Source organism: Tribolium castaneum, chromosome 5 (genome assembly GCF_031307605.1).
Source record: "Tribolium castaneum strain GA2 chromosome 5, icTriCast1.1, whole genome shotgun sequence".
Taxonomy (NCBI): Eukaryota; Metazoa; Arthropoda; class Insecta; order Coleoptera; family Tenebrionidae; genus Tribolium; species Tribolium castaneum.
This window is the reverse complement of record NC_087398.1, coordinates 10,898,660-10,919,694: the sequence shown is the minus strand read 5'-3', so window position 1 is coordinate 10,919,694 and position 21,035 is coordinate 10,898,660.

Below are 21,035 nucleotides of genomic sequence, written 5' to 3'. Positions count from 1 at the left end.
GATGTCTTGGCATTTGATCAAACCTTGTTTAACTTTCTAAATATTATTATTAATTAACAGCTGGGGTGTTTTCCGATTAACAATTTCATTATAATTAAACATTAAATTTGGTAATCGTCGATCTGAACTGAATACAATACAAGAACGCTATGGAATTTCCCCAAATATCCTGAAAGAGAAATTAAACTCCAAAATTGGTTGTTGTCAGGTCTGAAGTTGTTTTTGGGAACACAATGAAATGAATTTTGTGTAACAACAAATTTTGTTTGTTTAAATAACACAGAAAATATAAGGAAGAACCCCGTGAGGAAACTGTAATTTTGGTCGTACTACCCGTTGTTAGATGTCGCCCCCAGTACTACACCGGTACTATTTTAACATTTCCGCGTTTTTCTCCAATTTCCTTAGGGATTTTCCTGTCTACTTTCCTCTTAGGATTATGTTAGTAACGGGCAGCAATCGTGTCATGCAATTTTTTTGCTTACAATAATTTAATTAAATAGAATGATTTATACATCCGAATTTCGACGGCTGCGCCTTAAATATTAGGGTTAAATTTTACATCAAAATGTTCAGAAAAATTTCGCGTGTTTTTCTAAACTACTGGTTTCGTGATCTGATGTTGATTTAACAAAGAAAACGTTAATTTCGCTGCAATTTCTTATAAGGAATGCACATGTGTGCTTGTAATTTGATATTCTTTTAAAAAGCTCTGTTCTGTAACGAATTTGTCAACACCCCCTATTCAAGCGGCACTTGACCAACGTCGTTTTGGCTATACTAATCTAGTTAACAGACATGAATTTCAATCGACCAATTCGTTCTTGAAGTTTTGCAACAATTTGTTAACAATTACGCCGAATAAAATAAATTATTCAATTTTATTTGATGACTGGAGTACACTGCATAAAGACTCAACTTTTTGGTACGAAACGTTACGGGAATTTTTGAATAAGATGAAATTTTGATTCTTTCTCGAGTTGTTTACTGATCATCAACGTGCCTTAAATTGGCTCATAAATTCCTTTCTTTTTGAAACGTGACTAGTTAATTTCTAAACAAAATTTTGGATTTAATTTTAGGTTTATCAATAAATTTTGGCTATTTTAAACGAAAGTAAATTAATTATGCTTTTGTGAGAAAATCATTGGATTAGCTGGGCGACTGTGGTGCAGAGCCAGGCCGTCGCCAACCCCCATATCTTTGCATATCCACTTGTTAAAACACATGGCCTTTCGACCACCCAATTTGGCGATTTATAACGTTTTTAACAGTTCTTGGAAAGTTTCGTGGGAACGATAATTTTCTAAACATTTTAATGCTAACAAAGGAATAAATAAGTTAAATTAAAATTTGTTGCAACTTTTGAATTGAAGTTGAATTAATATTGTCAAAGAACTAAACGTTTAAACTGACTCCGAATATTTTGCGCTGGTTAATAAAATAAAATTTTAAATACCGCGATCATCACATTCGCCCCCTGTCTTGCGTTGCTTCGTAGATGCAGCGTAAGACACCGCGTGTAGGTTTGCTGTCCTCTGGTTGGTGGTCGGAATGGTGGAATCACCAGATGGTGGATGCGCCCATAATGTCAGAAACGCTCGAATTGGTAGATACGCCTCGAGATTGGCCCTCATGAACTTCTTGCGGTTTTATTTTAGTCGTCTCGTCGGTGGTAGAATTTCAAATTTGTCATGTTGTATACACCTTTAATTTCGTTCGTCACTGGGTCGGCGATTTGGTATGTGTTTGGATGAGGCTTGGCGATTATTTTGTACGGACCACTGTACAAAGGCATGAACTTGGCGAATTGGTGGGTTCTGGTATCGGAAGTCACTTTGTTCTTCAGTAGGACCCAATCTTCAATTTCCAGTACGGTAACTTCACCCTTTTGGTTTTTCTGCCGTAAGTTCGCATGATGTCTCAAGTATTCGCGAGCCTTTTCATGAATTTCTTCTCTCGTGAGTGGCGGACGTACAGGCAGTAAACCCGATGTGACTGCATCTAGTGGGTTTGGTGGTGTTCTGCCGTACAGGATTTCATATGGAGAAAATCCGGTACTGATGTGTGGCACGTAGTTCAAACAATCTTCGATGTTGCTCAAATGGTTGACCCAACTGGTGTGGTTTTCTTTACAATACGCTCGGAAAATTCTCCCCAGCTCCCGCATTACGCGCTCGCTAGGGTTCGATTCTGGGTGACGAATCGACGAGAGCGTTGGTTGAATGTCGGCAGCTCTCAAACTATTCTGCCAAGTGTTCGAAATAAATTGTGTCCCGTGGTCGCTTAACACACATTTGGGTTTGATGTACCCAGAGAAATCCTCTATGAGACGTTTGGCAGCGATTTTGGCGGTGGCTTTTCTCAGTGGGTAAAGTTTGAGAAACTTGCTGAAGACGTCAATGACCACAAATACATAGGACGCCCCCAATCGTCCTGTTGGTAAAGGCCCATAGAAATCGACGCAAACTAGGTCTCCAATGTGGTCGTAAAGGATTGGCGTTAATGGACCCTGATGTGGACGGTTGGAACTTTTTGTCTTCTGACAAAGGTCACAACTTCGTAGACGTTTCTTAATTGTACGATACATGTTCGGCCAGTAGTACTCGCGCTTCATGGAATTGTACACTTTGGTTGCCCCGAAATGGCCCAGGAGTTGGTGATGGTAATCCACGAGCTTAATTACCAAACTCTCAGGTATGGCCAGGCAAACGTCGTTTGAATTTTGAGATCTGTGAACTAACACATTATTTGTGAAATTATATTGGGACCAAACCCGTTGAGTTCTCGCATCTGGAGCAGCTGCACCGGATTGTTTGTTGGCAATTATTTGACTCAAAACAGGATCATCTGATTGGTGTTGTTTGAGATCGGACATCAGTTGGAGAATTTCAGGTGTGTTGTTGACTTCAAACATTGCAACTATTGGTTGTTCACGTGGATATTCATAACTGGCTTCACCGTCGGACGGGTATCGTGACAGGATGTCGGCAATTACATTATCCTTTCCTTTTACCAACTCGATTTCGTAGTCGTACTGTCCTAGTATCAAAGTCCATCGAGTTAGGCGTTCACTGAGCAAACGACAACGGCTCAGAAATTTCAAAGCTTGGTGGTCGGTTCGGATGATGATTTTTGTGACTTGGATGTAGATTCGAAATTTGTGTAAGGCAAAAATGACGCCGAGTAATTCCTTTTCTGTAGTCGTGTAGTTGAGTTCGGGTCCTTTCAAAGAGCGACTTGCAAAAGCGATCACACCTCGCGAACCGTCTTCCTGAATTTGATACAATTCCGCCCCCAATCCGTAACCAGAACTGTCAGTTTGGACGTAGAATATTTTATTCAGGTCGGGGTAACGTAACAACACAGCTTCGAGGAACAGATCTTTCACACGATCGAAAGCTTCTTGTTCATTTCGTCCCCATCTCCATTTTTCACCCTTTCGAAGTAGTTTGTTTAAGTCTTGTGTGGCTGCACTGTATCGAGCACAAAATTTTCGATAAAAATTACAAAGTCCCAGGAAGGCTCGAACGTGTTTAGTTTTCTGGGGAACCGGAAAATTTCGGATGGCGCTGATTTTTTCCGGGTCGGCTTTGATACCGTTGATTGTGAGAATGTGCCCCAGAAATTTCACTTCCTTTTGTATGAAATTGGATTTTTCGAGATTTATCGTCATTCTAGCTTGCTTCAATTTTTCGAAAACTTGTCGGAGATGTTCTAAATGTTCGTTTAGCGTTTCGGAAGCCACTAACAAATCGTCGATATAATTCACGACGAATTCGCGAACTTCTGTTCCTAACACTACGTCCATTGCACGACTGAATGAACCCACAGCAGTTTTTAACCCGAAAGGTAGGACTTGGTATGTGTAACTGCGACCGTTGTACAGAAAGGCGGTGTACTGTCTGCTTTCTGGCGAAAGTGGGATTTGCCAGTACGACGATCTCAAATCAATGGTGGACATGTAGCGAATTCCGTGAAATCGACGTAATAATTCGTCAGCAGCGGGTGGTGACTCACAATCGGCGATCATTTTGGAATTGATCATTCGGGCGTCGAGGCAAATTCTCACCGTTCCATCTTTCTTTTTCACTACCGTCATGGGACTTGCGTAAGGTGACGCCTCACGTTTTATTACCCCCAAGTCTAACATTTCCTGAATTGTGGCGTCGACGGCAGGACGTAGAGCAAAAGGTACTGGGTACGGTCGTTTCAAGAAGGGAGTCTTGTCGTGTAGTTTTATTTCGTGAGTGTATTTGTGTGTTAGCCCTGGACGCGAACTAAAGATACATCTGTACTCTTGCAGCAGGTGTATTAATTTCCGTTTCTCGGCCTCAGGAATTTTTAATGGGTCCACCTTGGCTTGTAGGGCACTGGGTGACTCTAAGTGTTGCTTTTTGTTACAAGTCGTGATCGGCGCCGAATGATTGACTTCGATGTGACCAACAAGATCTTCCACATAATCCTCCGGTTCCGGTGGTATCTCCGTGGTTTTTCTAAACGGAAAACTGTGGTGCTTCTCCCCGTTTCTCAAAAGGATTTCGTTGTTATCGAAATCGATGACCGCGCGTTGTTCATTTAGCCAGTCTGCTCCCAAAATGGTTGGCTTGATTAAATTTTTAACGACAAGCGCCACGACGGGGTAGAGATGTTCGTCGATTTTGATTTCCAGGTAACACTGAATAACAACCTGGCAACTTCGCTGGCCGATGGCTCCACGAAGATGGATTGAGGTAACCGGTAATGTGGGCGGTTTGTTTCCGGTCTCGATCAACTTGGACCAAACTTCTTCGGAAATACAGCTGACTTCACTTCCGGTGTCCAAAAGCGCGGTGACTGATTGTTGTTGAGAGATTTGGATCTTAATCTCCGGCACGACCCTTTGTATGTTGTTGTTATCTGCGGCAGCGGATTTAATTATAGAAAAAACATTTAACTTAACCTGGGATGCTCGCGGTCGAGCATCGTTTTCCCCTTCTGTTGACTGTGACGAAGTTGAACGTTTACGTTTCTCTCCCGTCCTCAATTGTTGGTTCCTGCTGTCGCTTTGTGGGCCGTGCTGCTGGCCGGAGTACTTTAGGCCCCGTCCTGTACTCCGCCCCCGTTTCCCGAATTCTTGGAGTTTCGTGATGTTTCACCCTGCGCTCTCGAACTTGTGTTGTTGCGGTTGTCGTTGGGGTTGTTTTTGCGCCAGTGATTGTTGCTGTTGTTTCCGTTGTTATTGTGCCAACGGTTGTTGCTGGTGCTGGGTTGGTTGTTGCGCCATTGTTGTTCGTCACTTGAGCGTTTTGGGAAACCATTTCCACGATTTGCAGGAGCCGCAGGACGAGTTACTTCGTGGCGGTCAATGTTTGGCCGCGGGCGCTTTGGCTCGTTACGCCGCTGGTGGTCTGTTGCGCGGGGTCGTTCCCTGGGAGCGATGTTGGTTTTCTCTCCCGGATTTTGTCCCGGAATTTCTTGAGCTGCCAGGAATTCGGCGGCATCCGTGGTGGTACAGATTTTCTCTAATACCCACAACGACTGTATTCTTTCGGGGAAGTGACGCAGTAATTCATCCAGCAACACTTCCTCCGATAAAGGTGTTGTTAACATGTTCGCCATGTCGACGTAATAAGCAAAATGCGACAGCATCGTGCCCCTGGTTTCGTCATAGCGGCCTGTAGCGATTTGAAATCTGATGTCCCGTTGACGCTTGGCCGACCAGTAGGTCCGGAGAAAGTCCCGTCGAAAGTCCTCGTAACCACGCCACTTCTTCTGGAATATTCCCGTCCAATGTTTGGCATTGCCTTTCAAGCAATCCATGGCGACTCCCAAAAGACGCTGCGAGTCGAGCCCGAAAAAACGTCCATATTCTTCAATGGCTCGTAAGAATTTCACCGGATTTTGCCTTTTCAGGCCTTCGAAAGATGGTCGTTCAGGAGCTGGGAGTGGGCGATCCAGCAAGCTCCGGAGTACTCCGGAAATTGCGGCCACATTGTCTGTTGTGATTGGCATAGGTGGTGAGGCCATCACTGCTCCCGAAGTCGCTGATGTGGTCGAACTTCCCGGCTCTTGCACAAGAGGGCTCGCAAGAGGGGCTGGTTCCGGAGCTACCGGAATTTCCGGGTCGGGTTCTGGCGAAGTCGTCCCGTCGCTAGGTAGTGGAGTGACTTGCCAACCATCGACATCAGCGGCGGCGCTGGTACTTGGACGTACCTGAAGGATGGCTTGCGGTCTTTGAACCGCTGTCGACGTCGATGGCGCCGCGAAGTTTGGCACATTCCTTGGTTGTTGGGAGTTTAACCAACGAACGAACCACGTCGGCATTTCTTGCGGTGGGGCTCCGGCGTTTCCGGTGTTCCTGTTGTTTTCCATGTCGACAACCTTCAATCTCGGGTATCGAACGATCAAATAAATTGGAGTCCTAGAAATTTTAATAACACAGCAGTATCTTATTTACGGCAATTTTCCCCTCGGAAATGACACTTTATGACTTTGAATCCTGGTCACGGCACCAATAAAAATGTAGTGAGACCGTGATTGATGATGGTTGATCGATGTTTAAATGATTTACAACTTATTTTAATTGATTTATTTAATTAATCTTGAATTTTACTTTTGTTTTCTTTTTTCGAAATGGTTTGGCTCGTCTAGTTAATTGATACGCTACATGATCATTTCACTTACCTACGTTGTGTTGTTTTGATGTACGAAGTCACTCTTATAATGATATCGTAATTTGATCTTAATTCTTATCAGAAAGGGTTCCGGATTTATCCGTAACGCAAGTCCGGATTCAAAGTAGTGTCAAAACGCATGGGAGAAGAAATTTAAACCACAAGTTTCCTCCAAAGTTATTTATTACAAGAATAATGAATATTCCGTTGGATGGATTACAATAATCAATGGTTATGAAAGTTTGATCAAATTTGGCCAATTGTTATTTGTTTTTGTATAGTAATGTCGTCAAAACATATCTCAGAGTCGTAACCACAATTCGTTTGAAATTCCAAGTAAATAGTTTCGAAGTTGCTGAGTGATACGAAAAAGTTTTATTGATATGATATGACGTTAATATTTAACATGAATTAATTTAATTCGATAATGTCCAAATAAATTAACCTACGTTTCAGATGATATTGTTCGAACTCATAGGATCTAGGCAATTGACAACGCGTTTCTAAATTACTTGTACCAAAGGCGGATTATAACATGCTCGCGGAATCTTTGATACGTGCATCGCATTGAATTTTGCGCCCTAGTGCCGAAATTCCGTCTCCGGTAAAAGTCAGGTGATCAACACCTAGAATGAATTTCGAATAAAACCCGGACATACAAGCTTTTACAAATCAATCTGAATAAATGTAGAAGTAATTTCTCTCTAAAGTTTTCCGTCCACGAGCTTTGACAAAGACTTGTGCAGAACTTTGCCATGTCGCGATATCAGTTTATTACAGATAATCACGGATGATTATGTCTGCTCGATCGTCCGTAGTAGCCTGCAAGTACGTGGAAGTACTTGCCGTTGGGACGGGAATTACAACGTCCATTCTAAGTACAACGGGCGGAAACTACGACCTGCCACCGCGTCTTAGACCTTGTTAAAGTTGGGGAAGAGCGTCCCCGGGGACTACGACTCTTCCCATGAAGATGGCCAACTCACGAGCCTGTAATTTCTGATCTGGACGCAAAAGAGAAACACTCTTTTGCTTTATCGCCTAACGCGTTGCGGAAGAGAAATCGTTCTACTCTAAACCTATCCTTAACTAGCAACAAATCCTTCTATTTCGTAATATTTTGGTGTATGCAACCTTAAATTATCTGTGTACAACAGTTTGAATAGCACCGTGGGTTTTGGATTTAGACTTTTGTTGTAGTTGAATATTTGTTTGATGCCGTTTCACTCAAATTTGTCGTAACAGATTTAGAAGTTAGAAGCAAAGAATATAAAGAACTTTTAATATTGTAATTTAAAGGTGGGATGGTTGAATTGAAAAATATGAAATTGTTTGTTGCGAGTTATTTTAAGTTGAAAATGATTTATTTAAAATTTATATAGCTGACGTAAGACGAAGCACAAGAATTTAAATAATTACTGGTCTTTTCGGCATTTCCGATGCTTAATAACTTGGTGGTTACGAGAGAATTTATGAAATGAATGATAATGATCACTATTTCGAAATGACTTAAATGATTTAATATTATAATATTAAATGAATAAAAAATTAATTAATCCTTTTGAGGGCCTACCTAGAAATTTTAATCCTCCTAACGCAGGGGGTTAGCTGCTTCCCAGGTGTTGTAGTTCGCAGCACTACCTAATCGAACGAACACTAAACTTGTCTCGTTTTTAACTTACTCACTAATCACTAACGCTATCACTTAATTCAAGAATTTAAATTAATTTAATTTAAAATTACGCTTAAATGCACTTAGTACAATTTAGACGCACTAAAAGGTAAACGAAGATGTTTTTTAAATTTATAAAAATTTAAAAGGGCAACACGACAATCGACTACCTCGAAAGACCGTCAAAAATCGAATCCCCCCTAAAGTCAAGGGCTCATCTTGCGTAAGCTACACTAACTCGCTTACCCCACTACCCTTGTTAAGTAGTTTCCACATATGCGAAATTTTGCAAATCTGACTCTTATGATGTCTTGGCATTTGATCAAACCTTGTTTAACTTTCTAAATATTATTATTAATTAACAGCTGGGGTGTTTTCCGATTAACAATTTCATTATAATTAAACATTAAATTTGGTAATCGTCGATCTGAACTGAATACAATACAAGAACGCTATGGAATTTCCCCAAATATCCTGAAAGAGAAATTAAACTCCAAAATTGGTTGTTGTCAGGTCTGAAGTTGTTTTTGGGAACACAATGAAATGAATTTTGTGTAACAACAAATTTTGTTTGTTTAAATAACACAGAAAATATAAGGAAGAACCCCGTGAGGAAACTGTAATTTTGGTCGTACTACCCGTTGTTAGATGTCGCCCCCAGTACTACACCGGTACTATTTTAACATTTCCGCGTTTTTCTCCAATTTCCTTAGGGATTTTCCTGTCTACTTTCCTCTTAGGATTATGTTAGTAACGGGCAGCAATCGTGTCATGCAATTTTTTTGCTTACAATAATTTAATTAAATAGAATGATTTATACATCCGAATTTCGACGGCTGCGCCTTAAATATTAGGGTTAAATTTTACATCAAAATGTTCAGAAAAATTTCGCGTGTTTTTCTAAACTACTGGTTTCGTGATCTGATGTTGATTTAACAAAGAAAACGTTAATTTCGCTGCAATTTCTTATAAGGAATGCACATGTGTGCTTGTAATTTGATATTCTTTTAAAAAGCTCTGTTCTGTAACGAATTTGTCAACACCCCCTATTCAAGCGGCACTTGACCAACGTCGTTTTGGCTATACTAATCTAGTTAACAGACATGAATTTCAATCGACCAATTCGTTCTTGAAGTTTTGCAACAATTTGTTAACAATTACGCCGAATAAAATAAATTATTCAATTTTATTTGATGACTGGAGTACACTGCATAAAGACTCAACTTTTTGGTACGAAACGTTACGGGAATTTTTGAATAAGATGAAATTTTGATTCTTTCTCGAGTTGTTTACTGATCATCAACGTGCCTTAAATTGGCTCATAAATTCCTTTCTTTTTGAAACGTGACTAGTTAATTTCTAAACAAAATTTTGGATTTAATTTTAGGTTTATCAATAAATTTTGGCTATTTTAAACGAAAGTAAATTAATTATGCTTTTGTGAGAAAATCATTGGATTAGCTGGGCGACTGTGGTGCAGAGCCAGGCCGTCGCCAACCCCCATATCTTTGCATATCCACTTGTTAAAACACATGGCCTTTCGACCACCCAATTTGGCGATTTATAACGTTTTTAACAGTTCTTGGAAAGTTTCGTGGGAACGATAATTTTCTAAACATTTTAATGCTAACAAAGGAATAAATAAGTTAAATTAAAATTTGTTGCAACTTTTGAATTGAAGTTGAATTAATATTGTCAAAGAACTAAACGTTTAAACTGACTCCGAATATTTTGCGCTGGTTAATAAAATAAAATTTTAAATACCGCGATCATCACAGTACCATAAACCGCGATTACTGGAAATCTTTCAATGATGACCGTAATCAGAATAAAATTCCCAACTAAATAATGGTCCAGAAGTTCCACAATTTGAAAACTGGGTTCGAGGAGAACATCACAACCTAAAACAAGCATACAAAACTCAAAACAAACCAAAATTTATAACCAAGGTGAGTGTTAGGATCACAAGAACGTAAGAAGGATTTTACAACTTCATACTTCTGGGTATTCCTGAGATCCTGGTCCCAAATCTATTTTAAAATTTTATAATCTTAGAAACAATTCTTAGGCAACCAACTTTACAGAATAGGGTGTTGTGGATTACCTACCATCTACTTTAATATTTGAGGAATATTTTATAATAATTTAAAACTAAAATGTCTATTAAGATGACAAGAAAGCAAAAAAGACTTTGCATTTTTCTCTTTGCATTTCTGTGACCCTAGTCCGGAAAATCCAATTTAAATTTTGCAATTTAGAGATCACCAACCATACTGAAATGAGTACTGTGGATTGCCCATTTTTTAGTTTGAAAGTTTCAATAAATGAGTGCACAAATTTGAAATAGAAATGTGTAGTAAAATCACAGGAAAGCAAAAAAGTCTTAAATTTTTACCTCTTTGCCTTCTGCATTGCTGTATTCCTGAATTCTGGTCCAAAATCCATTCTACAATTTAGAAATTTTTATATGCAACCAACTATTCAAGAATTAGTACTAGTTACTACTACTGCCTAAAACGGTGAAGAAACTGCAGTCAAAATTTTCGTTAGGTAATTCGATAATTCAAAAAATAAAAATTGTATGTCCAATAGATTTCAAACTTATTCACTAATTTTGTGGATAGTGTCGCCTGTAGATAAAGTTTTTAGATTGCGTTTATAGAAATTTCAATGTTTATAATTGGTTGTTACTTTAAAATAAGCAATTACAGTAACCTGTAAAGTTTCTGGTGCCATCTCTGAATTTTACCTTAAAGTAAAGAGCTACAGTAATCTGTAAAAGTTAGGGTGGCGTCATCTAACATGGAACGTTTAAACATGTAAATCTTAAGCGCCACCTTTGAGTTTAATCTTCAAGCATAGAATTACAGTAACCTGTAACAGTAGGTCGTGACATCTAGACGTAAATGACTTAAACAAATTTTATAGTAACCTGTAATTATTCAGGGCCGATATTTACACAAGAGGAAACAAAGATTTTATTCAAAATTAAACTGATTCGAATTAAGTTGCCATTTAAAATGCATTAATAAAGTTAATTTAATTTAATTAACTTTTAATAAAGTTAATTTTAATCGCAATTAACTTGGCATTTGTTAATGCATTTTAAATGTTTTAAAGAGCAACTTAATTCGAATTAGTTTAATTTTGAAATAAATCTTAATTTCGCTTTCTGTAAACCGGCCCTTAATGTTTTAAACTACACAGAATTGCAAAATACCCGAGTTAAACAAAATTTTAAAAATTAGGGGACATCAAAAATTACTAGCACAGCCTCTACGCTTCTGTAAAATGGCCTATACAAGTTGAAATTTGAATCAACTATTAGGTTGAAATGTTACAAAGAATTTATCATAGGACCATGCTGGGAAAGCATTAAATTCCTACCGAATTTAAACATTTAAAAGTCTTATAAAATTTACTTTTTAATCACACGTAACAAAACAATTCAAAACAAGATTATTGCATACTTACAATTATCATTTTCCAATGGTTTGTTATAGTGACCACTAAACCCTTCTTCTTCTTCTTTTTAAATTTCGTTATCATTTTAACTTCCATTCCCTTTTTTATAGCGTTTCCTGCACAAATATCCCACTCAATAGTTAGTATGCAAATCAGCATCCACATTGCCCAGAGCAACTTCTAAAGCTTTATAGCCTATACAAACAATCAAACATATAAAATACTAAACCCTGTTACTTCATACCAGCACCGGCGGCTTCAAATATGTCCACAATTCTCATTTTTTCATTTTTTTTACCAACCCATGCCCAAAATGTGTGAAATTCAGTGTTAAAAGTTTTGTGAATGACACCAATACCAGGTACTCCTTTTACAGCAACACAAACCATTGTACATAGTCACATTCATAAAGGATTTTCCTATATTATAAAAAAGGATCATTTAAAATGCTTGAGATGGAATTACTTTTTACAATACCAGTGTATACGTTGCATCTATGGATCAATCCATACAGAAATATCTCTAATTTCTTCCAAATGGTCATCTAAGATCTTAGGAATAGTTACATGTCCCAAGTAATCGAATTCTTGGTTGTCACTTGTTGACGGTTTGGGCGAATCTTAGAATTTTGGGTCCTCAACACATTCATCCTCTGGTATGGGCCCCAAGCGCCCCATATGAATCCAAAGACGGATTTTATCCTTTCAGTACAATAAAATGCGATAAGCGCAAACACAGGACCAGGAGTCGCACATTACGAAAACTGGGCTCGAGATGGACCCCATAACGAAAAACCAAGCTCACAAACAAAAATGTATAATCAGTGTAACCAATATTTGTATCAGGATCACAGGAACACAAAAGCGTCCTTTTGTGTTCTTCTTGCGTTCTGTGATCCTGATACAAATTTTATTTCTAAGTCATAGAATAAGAGAGAGGAAGAAGCGAATCTCTCTGTCTACCCCTCGTTTTTTCGCGAAAGCGCCACCTAACCTGGGGAGAACAAACTAATTCGATAATAGCGGGAAATTCAAACAGGACATTTTATTTATTTTCCAAATTTAAAGAATTATAAATGTTAAATGTTTCTGTACTCATGCACTGTTACGAGACATTTTAATAAAAAAGCATCTGTAACAGTTGCAATAGCACAAAAACATTTAACATCGCTTAATAAAATGAAACAAAGTCTTTCCAATAAAAATTTATTAAAAAAATAATAACGTGCTGGAATGTATAGGCAAAATTAATTTAACTCGAATTGTTGTTCATAAACATACTCAGATGTAATAATACATGTAAATACATTGTCTAAATATACACAATGATCCAGAGAAACTGAGTATGTTGGCATCAGATTAAATTATTGAATTGCTACCTGAAAGTGTACACTATTGGTATCCTTTAAAATTTAAATTCAGATTGCTAACAGACACAGTATTTCGGGATCAGTCTGTATAAATACATCAGTTTTGTTGGTTTGATTACTTGTCTACAGACTGTTCAGAAAAGCAAAAAAATATCAAAATTTTGCTAGTAACCTTTGACAATAGTCCAATTTTTAAGTCCCTTAAGGCTAAATTTAAACAACTATTTTTCGAAATTTATTCGCGGATATAAGGTTTACGGACGTTTGTAAAAGCGGCCCTAACACGTACTTTAACAGTTTGATGTCAAAGTTCTTGATAAGTTTTGAAATTTTTTAAAAGTAATCTCGATTGCATCATAGTTATTAGTAAATTACTCAAACACAAGAGAATTACAAGTGTGCTAAAATTATTTTAAATAAAAACCCACATATCTGATATACATAACTATCACTGGAAGTTAACTGATTAAAACTACCATGTAATCATTTAAATTTATAATAATAGTAGGCTTTAATATTGATTAACTTGTATGATACTTGTAGAATACGTTTTTTCGCTTAGTTTCTAAATTAAGCAATCACAAAAAGGACAAACCTTGTTTTTTTAACAGGCATAGGCGTTATAACATTGTGTAAAACAACATAAAAGATTAAGACATAGAGGGACATGGCGAATTTGAAAACCTTGAACCATAGCAAGTCCTAAACTCCCTGCTTTCACAAAATACTAGCTTCGCAACTACAATAAATTTATTTATTATTATGATATACCTATTAATTACTGCACATTATATTTAACTCGTCTTCATGGGATTTTCAATTACATCCCAAGAACCGTTATCATCTCCAAGGACGGTCTTCATCTCCTAAGTTTGTGTGATCCTTCTTGGTGTAATATGATTATATTAATATCTAGAAATCGCAATTAATTGTTGTATAGACACCTTTCAATAACGTTTACCTTAATTTGCCTTAAGTTGATTCATCCTTCATTAAAACACTGTCATTCACACTATACACTAGATTCAAATAAAAGATCCATATAAAAGTAGAGATGTTTGATCACAAAAACATCCAAAAAATCACGTTAAATCGTTTTCTGAAGTCTTTAAAACACATTAAAACAAAATGTCGCCAAAAACCGCAACGACAGCAAAATAATCGGCTGTTGATAAATCAAAGAATTAAAAAGAGAAGTGTGCGCACGTCGATTATTTTTAAGTGAACCTTCTTTACTTTTAGCAAAATGTGTGACAGATTCCTTTAAATTTACAGATTTCTTTGCAACTGACGCGACCTCTAAGCTGGAGCACACGAACTATTTTAGCCATTTCCCCCCTTTGCCCCACCCCTCCTAGTGAACACATAATTTGTATACACTTTCAGGGGCCTGTTCTAAGTGGAAGTCAATTGTTGACAGGTTGTATAGGCAACCAACTATTCGGAATAATTTAATAAAACAATTTTGGAATGAAATAAAACCAAAATGTATATTAGCTGTGATATTAGGATCACAAGAACGCAAAAATTTCTTTATAATTTTTTACCTCTTTGCAGTTCTACTAAAATTTTGGAAAGTAATTTTGCTTGAAACAAAATGTGTATTTACTGTTTCAAAACTATAAAAACGTCAACGTCACTTTTACCGAATTAATTTTTTTATTTATTTAATTTATTTACAGTTTTACAAAATATTCAGTTCTTGCTAGATTCGTTTCCTGATCCCAATTTTGATCCCATTTGCCGACTTCAGGACCGTTTCAGCCGACAACACCAAACTGTGATAAGGCTCAGCCGGTCTTAACTCAAAACACCTCACAACTCGAGAAACAATACTCTTAATTTCCAACATTGCAAATTTTTGGCCTAAAACCACAATTCGTGTCTTTATCACCCAATAAAACAATTACCGATGCAATTCCTGGGCCCGGCACTGAACGGAATGTAAGCATACGGAGGCAAACTGTTCGAATTTTTGAATCTGTCAGGGTTGAACGTTTCCGGTTCCGGAAAATGTTCCGGATTTCTGTGAATGCCGTAAATGTAAATTGCTATGTTCGTGTCCTTTGGAATGAAATGTTCCCCTACAAGGACAATGTCAATGATGATGAATTATAGACCTCGGCTTCGCCTCGGATTACAAGTACCAAAAGTTATGTCCTCCGAAGTGCACCGGCCAATTATTGGAACAGCAGGATACAATCTCAAAGTTTCTTTAATCACTTGCTCCAAATACTTCATTTTTTGCAACTCGTGATAAGTCACACTTGGGTCTTTGTCATCACCGAACAATTCGTTTTGTTCTCTTAAAACTTTCTCCTAACGATTTTAATCAAATAATGTTTCCGGATATAAAATACAGGCTGGTCCAGCCCAGCTTCCGTCTTCTATAGCTCAGTTATTGTATAAGTTAGTGTTTTGATAGGTCATATTTCAGGAAAATATTTTTGATTATACATGTCCCAAAAACTATGACGTCATAATAATAATTTTTTTAATGGTATACTTTTATTTTTTAGTGCTCATTAAGATGCCTTTTTAGCTTCTTACATATCCCTAAAGTTTATTTTAAATCGATTCAGAGATTACTGTTAAAAAAAAACAAAAAAAAATCGGTTTGACACCTTTAGTTTTAAAAATTGATAAAAAATAGTAACTGTGCTTTCTTGATGACATTATTAATACGTGCGTCTTGAACAAGGTCTAATAGACTTATTTATTAACTTTGATTGATTTGAATTACTACAGGGTGTTTACAATTTATTTTCAAACTTCTTAAATTTTAGGGCCTTTTATTTTGCTGATTTCAAATAGCAACCCCTGTTGATTTTTATACCGTTCGATGCAGAATAAAAAAGGAACATTTTTTCTTATAAGAACCCTAACGTAAACTCTAACACATTCGGAGTTATTTGCTAAAAACTTATTTTTGTCTACTATTTTACAGCCAAATTTAACGAATAAAAGTCGAAGGTAACTCTGTTTATTTTTATATCATTCGATGCGCAAGTAAAAAATCATTATTTGTTATTACAACTCTATTGTGTAAAACCAATTTTTTTGGTTTTTATTTTTTTAAGTAATCCCTGAACCGATTTGAAAAAAACTTTAGAAACATGTAAGAAGCAAAAAAGGTATTTTAACAAGTACAAAAGAATAATAGCATGCCATTAAAAAATTATGTTGACGTAATACATTTTTGGGACACTCTGTATAATAAAAAATATTTTCCTGAAAAACGTCCTACAGTGTAAATAACGCCCACAAAATATACAAAGACCAACTTTACTAATAACTAAGCTACAGAAGAGGGGGACTGAGTTGGTCCACCTTGTATACTGACTTGCACTTCCGGATGATTTGCTAAACAAAACAAGACGAAAGAAATTGAAGATGCCGTGGTGTCATGACCCTGCATCAAAAAACTGTTTTTTTTTTCTTATTTTTTGAATGCAAATTCACCTCAAACATGAAAGTATCAACTTCCTCGCGCAATTCCTGGTCAGTCAGTAGCTCGCCTTCGTTCGAAAATTTCAATAACAAGTCCAAAAAAGCCAATTTGGTGCAATTTCTCTCGTTTCGCTCCGCTTTGCGTTTCTCGATCACACTTGAAGTGAAGCTGTGCAAAACCTTGAGCGACTTTTTCTCAATGTAATAATCTTTAGTCATCCAATACGTGTTGTTGAGAATTTTCAAAGGCGATAGTCCTCGATCTATCAAAATTCGGCACATTTCCCTCACACTTTGGACGTATTTCGCATTTTGGCCTTTCTGAGCGTTGATTTGCGTGCCCATTGCAGTTTCTGAATTTGCAGCTGAATTGTGTGTTTTTTAATTTGAAAAATTTACCACAAATCACGTCCAAAGTGCACAAAGTGACCAGAGGTGGCAGGTCAACACTGGGCCCTTGAGAAATGTCCAATTTTTCAACGAACACTTTACCCACCGACTCAAAAGTCTCGACAAATTGTTTGAGGATTTCGAAGTGGAAAGCCGGCGTGAGAATTTTGCGATGTCGCCTCCAATAATCACCTTCTTCAATTTTTGGAAATGATAAAAGCAAAAGTCTCACCATCACTGATCAGGAGGCCGTTTCCGAGCCAGTTTCGAGCGTATTGGTAATTTAGAGATTTCGACAAAATTCGGTTATTACTCAGTAAAAGTTCGCACAGTTTATAGTCCGTTGTTCCAAGTCCTGCGAAAAGCGTAGCCGCTCGCAATTTAATAGTGGGTCCATAATTGTTTATATACTTGGAAAAAACGTTGAGAACGTCTTAAAATTAACAATTACAAGCGAATAATAATTTATTAAAACCATCCATTACCCGTTGTTGACGTTATATCGAGCACATGTCCCAACAGAAATTTTTTCGGTGGTTCCGGAAAAGTGCACAAGATACGATTCAGTTTCACGTTTTGGTGGTATAGATAGAAAATTATTAGGAAAAAAAGCGCTGCAAATATAAACATTGCGAACTGTCGATCAGAAACTGAATAAAATTCAGTCAACATGTAACTTAAGCAACCTCAAGGTGAGAATTTTGATTGCTTTTTTGTGTTTATTTCGCACGGCAAGCATTGCAACACCTTTAAATAAATTATTATTAATTATACGTAATTGCATTATTCTGTTTTTTAATTATTAGTTGCTCCAAAAAGCGAGTCCAGCACATCAAGGAAAACTGGTAATTTGAAATTCAAATCCATTGCCTGTATAATTCGAAAGGAAGTGCAACATTTTAAAACAATCTTTGCGATTTTTTGTACAAACATTCCAAAAACACACAATTGGGTGAAAAATATTTTTGCTGTATCTCGAAAACTACGAATCACACAAAAATCAGCGTTTGATATAAAATACTTCATTTTTTTCTCGTTGCATCCTGAATTTGTTCAGAATTTTTCGACCTTTCTTTATAATTAAAATAATTAATTCACTGTAAAATAAAGTTGGCTACCAGATATCGAATTTACCTCTGCAAGGTTAGATTAATCAAAAATTTGTTACTTCAGAACTGCAAAGATTACTTCAAGTTTGGGGTATTTATGGCTTTTTAGACAAAATTTAGCAAAATAAATGAATACGTAGCTGAAATATGAATAACGGCTCACTAAATTTGCTATTTGATGGTGGACAAAATTTTGCAAAACTTTTGTGTTTTAGGTGAAAAAGTGCTTAAACGAAAAGAGAACAAAGTTTTTGTTATTTTTTAGTTTCGAATTTCTCAAAATGAGTGAGTTTCTGATTGCAAAAAATGCACTGAAACCATAAAAAAGTTCAAAAATCAAGCAATGGTAAGCTTAATAAGGCTTATTTTTTACTAAAAATTATAAAAAACACACAAATTTCAAGATTAAGACAGTTATGAGAAAATTCCGTTTTCGGAGTCAAAAATGTGCAGAACGTCATAGAAAAGGTATAAACAATAGCTTTTTAAAATTGAGGTTTTCATCAATTTTTTGTACAAGCATTTCAAAAACACACAATTAGATTAAAAATATTTTTGTTGTATCTCAATAACTACGAACCACACGGAAATCAGTGTTTGATATAAAATACTTAATTTTTTTCTCGTTGCATTTTGAATTCGTTCAGAATTTTTCGACTTTTCTTTATAATTAAAAAAATTAATTCACTGTAATATAAAGTTGGCTACCAGATATCGAATTTACCTCTGCAAGGTTAGATTAATCAAAAATTTGTTACCTCAGAACTGTAAAGATTACTTCAAGCTTTTTAGACAAAATTTAGCGAAATAAATGAATACGTAGCTGAAATATGAACAACGGCTCACTAAATTTGCTATTTGATGTTGGACAAAATTTTGCAAAACTTTTGTGTTTTAGGTGAAAAAGTGCTTAAACGCCTCGAAAAGAGAACAAAGTTTTTGTTGTTTTTTTATTTCGAATTTCTCAAAATGAGTGAGTTTCTGATTGCAAAAAATGTACTGAAACCATAAAAAAGTTCAAAAATCAAGTAATGGTAAGCTTAATAAGGTTTATTTTTTACTAGAAATTATAAAAAATACACAAATTTGAAGATTGAGACAGTTATGAAGAAATTCCATTTTCAGAGTCAAAAATGTGCAGAACGTCATAGAAAAAATATAAACAATAGCTTCTTAAAATTGAGGTTTTCATCAATTTTTTGTACAAGCATTGCAAAAACACACAATTAGATTAAAAATATTTTTGTTGTATCTTAATAACTACGAATCACACAGAAATCAGTGTTTGATATAAAATACTTAATTTTTTTCTCGTTGCATCCTGAATTTGTTCAGAATTTTTTGACCTTTATTTATAATTAAACTAATTAATTCACTGTAATATAAAGTTGGCTACCAGATATCAAATTTGCCTTTGCACAGTTAAATTAATCAAAAATTTGTTACTTCAGAACTGTAAAGATTACTTCAAGTTTGGAGTATTTATGGCTTTTTAGACAAAATTTAGCGAAATAAATAAATACCTAGCTGAAATATGAACAACGGCTCACTAAATTTGCTATTCGGTGTTGGACAAAATTTTGCAAAACTTTTGTGTTTTAGGTGAAAAACTGCTTAAACGCCTCGAAAAGAGAACAAAGTTTTTGTTATTTTTTGATTTGAGTGAATTTCCGATTGCAAAAAATGCACTGAAACCATAAAAAAGTTAAAAAATCATGCAATGGTAAGCTTAATAAGGCTTATTTTTTTACTAAAAATTATAAATTTGAAGATTGAGACAGTTATGAGGAAATTCCATTTTCGGAGTCAAAAATGTGCAGAACGTCATAGAAAAAATATAAACAATAGCTTTTTAAAATTGAGGTTTTCATCAATTTTTTGTACAAGCATTCCAAAAACACACAATTAGATTAAAAATATTTTTGCTGTATCTCGAAAACTACGAATCACACAGAAAGCAGCGTTTGATATAAAATACTTAATTTTTCTCTTGTTGCATCCTGAATTTGTTCCGAATTTTTCGACCTTTCTTTATAATTAAAATAATTAATTCACTGTAAAATAAAGGTGGCTACCAGATATCGAATTTACCTCTGCAAGGTTAGATTAATCAAAAATTTGTTACTTCAGAACTGTAAAGATTACTTCAAGTTTGAAGTATTTAGGTCTTTTTAGACAAAATTTAGCGAAATAAATGAATACCTAGCTGAAATATGAACAACGGCTCACTAAATTTGCTATTCGGTGTTGGACAAAATTTTGCAAAACTTTTGTGTTTTAGGTGAAAAAGTGCTTAAACGCCTCGAAAAGAGAACAAAGTTTTTGTTATTTTTTCATTTGAGTGAATTTCTGATTGCAAAAAATGCACTGAAACCATAAAAAAGTTCAAAAATCATGCAATGGTAAGCTTAATAAGGCTTATTTTTTTACTAAAAATTATAAAAAATACATAAATTTGAAGATTGAGACAGTTATGAGGAAATTCCATTTTCGGAGTCAAAAATGTACAGAACGTCATAGAAAAAATATAAACAATGGCATTTTAAAATTGAAGTTCTCATCAATTTTTTGTACAAGCATTCCAAAAACACATAATTAGATTAAAAATATTTTTGCTGTATCTCGAAAACTACGAATCACACAGAAAGTAGCGTTTGATATAAAATACTTAATTTTTTTCTCGTTGCATCCTGAATTTGTTTAGAATTTTTCGACCTTTCTTTATAATTAAAATAATTAATTCACTGTAAAATAAAGTTGGCTACCAGATATCGAATTTACCTCTGCAAGGTTAGATTAATCAAAAATTTGTTACTTCAGAACTGTAGAGATTACTTCAAGTTTGGGGTATTTAGGGTTTTTTAGACAAAATTTAGCAAAATAAATGAATACCTAGCTGAAATATGAACAACGGCTCACTAAAT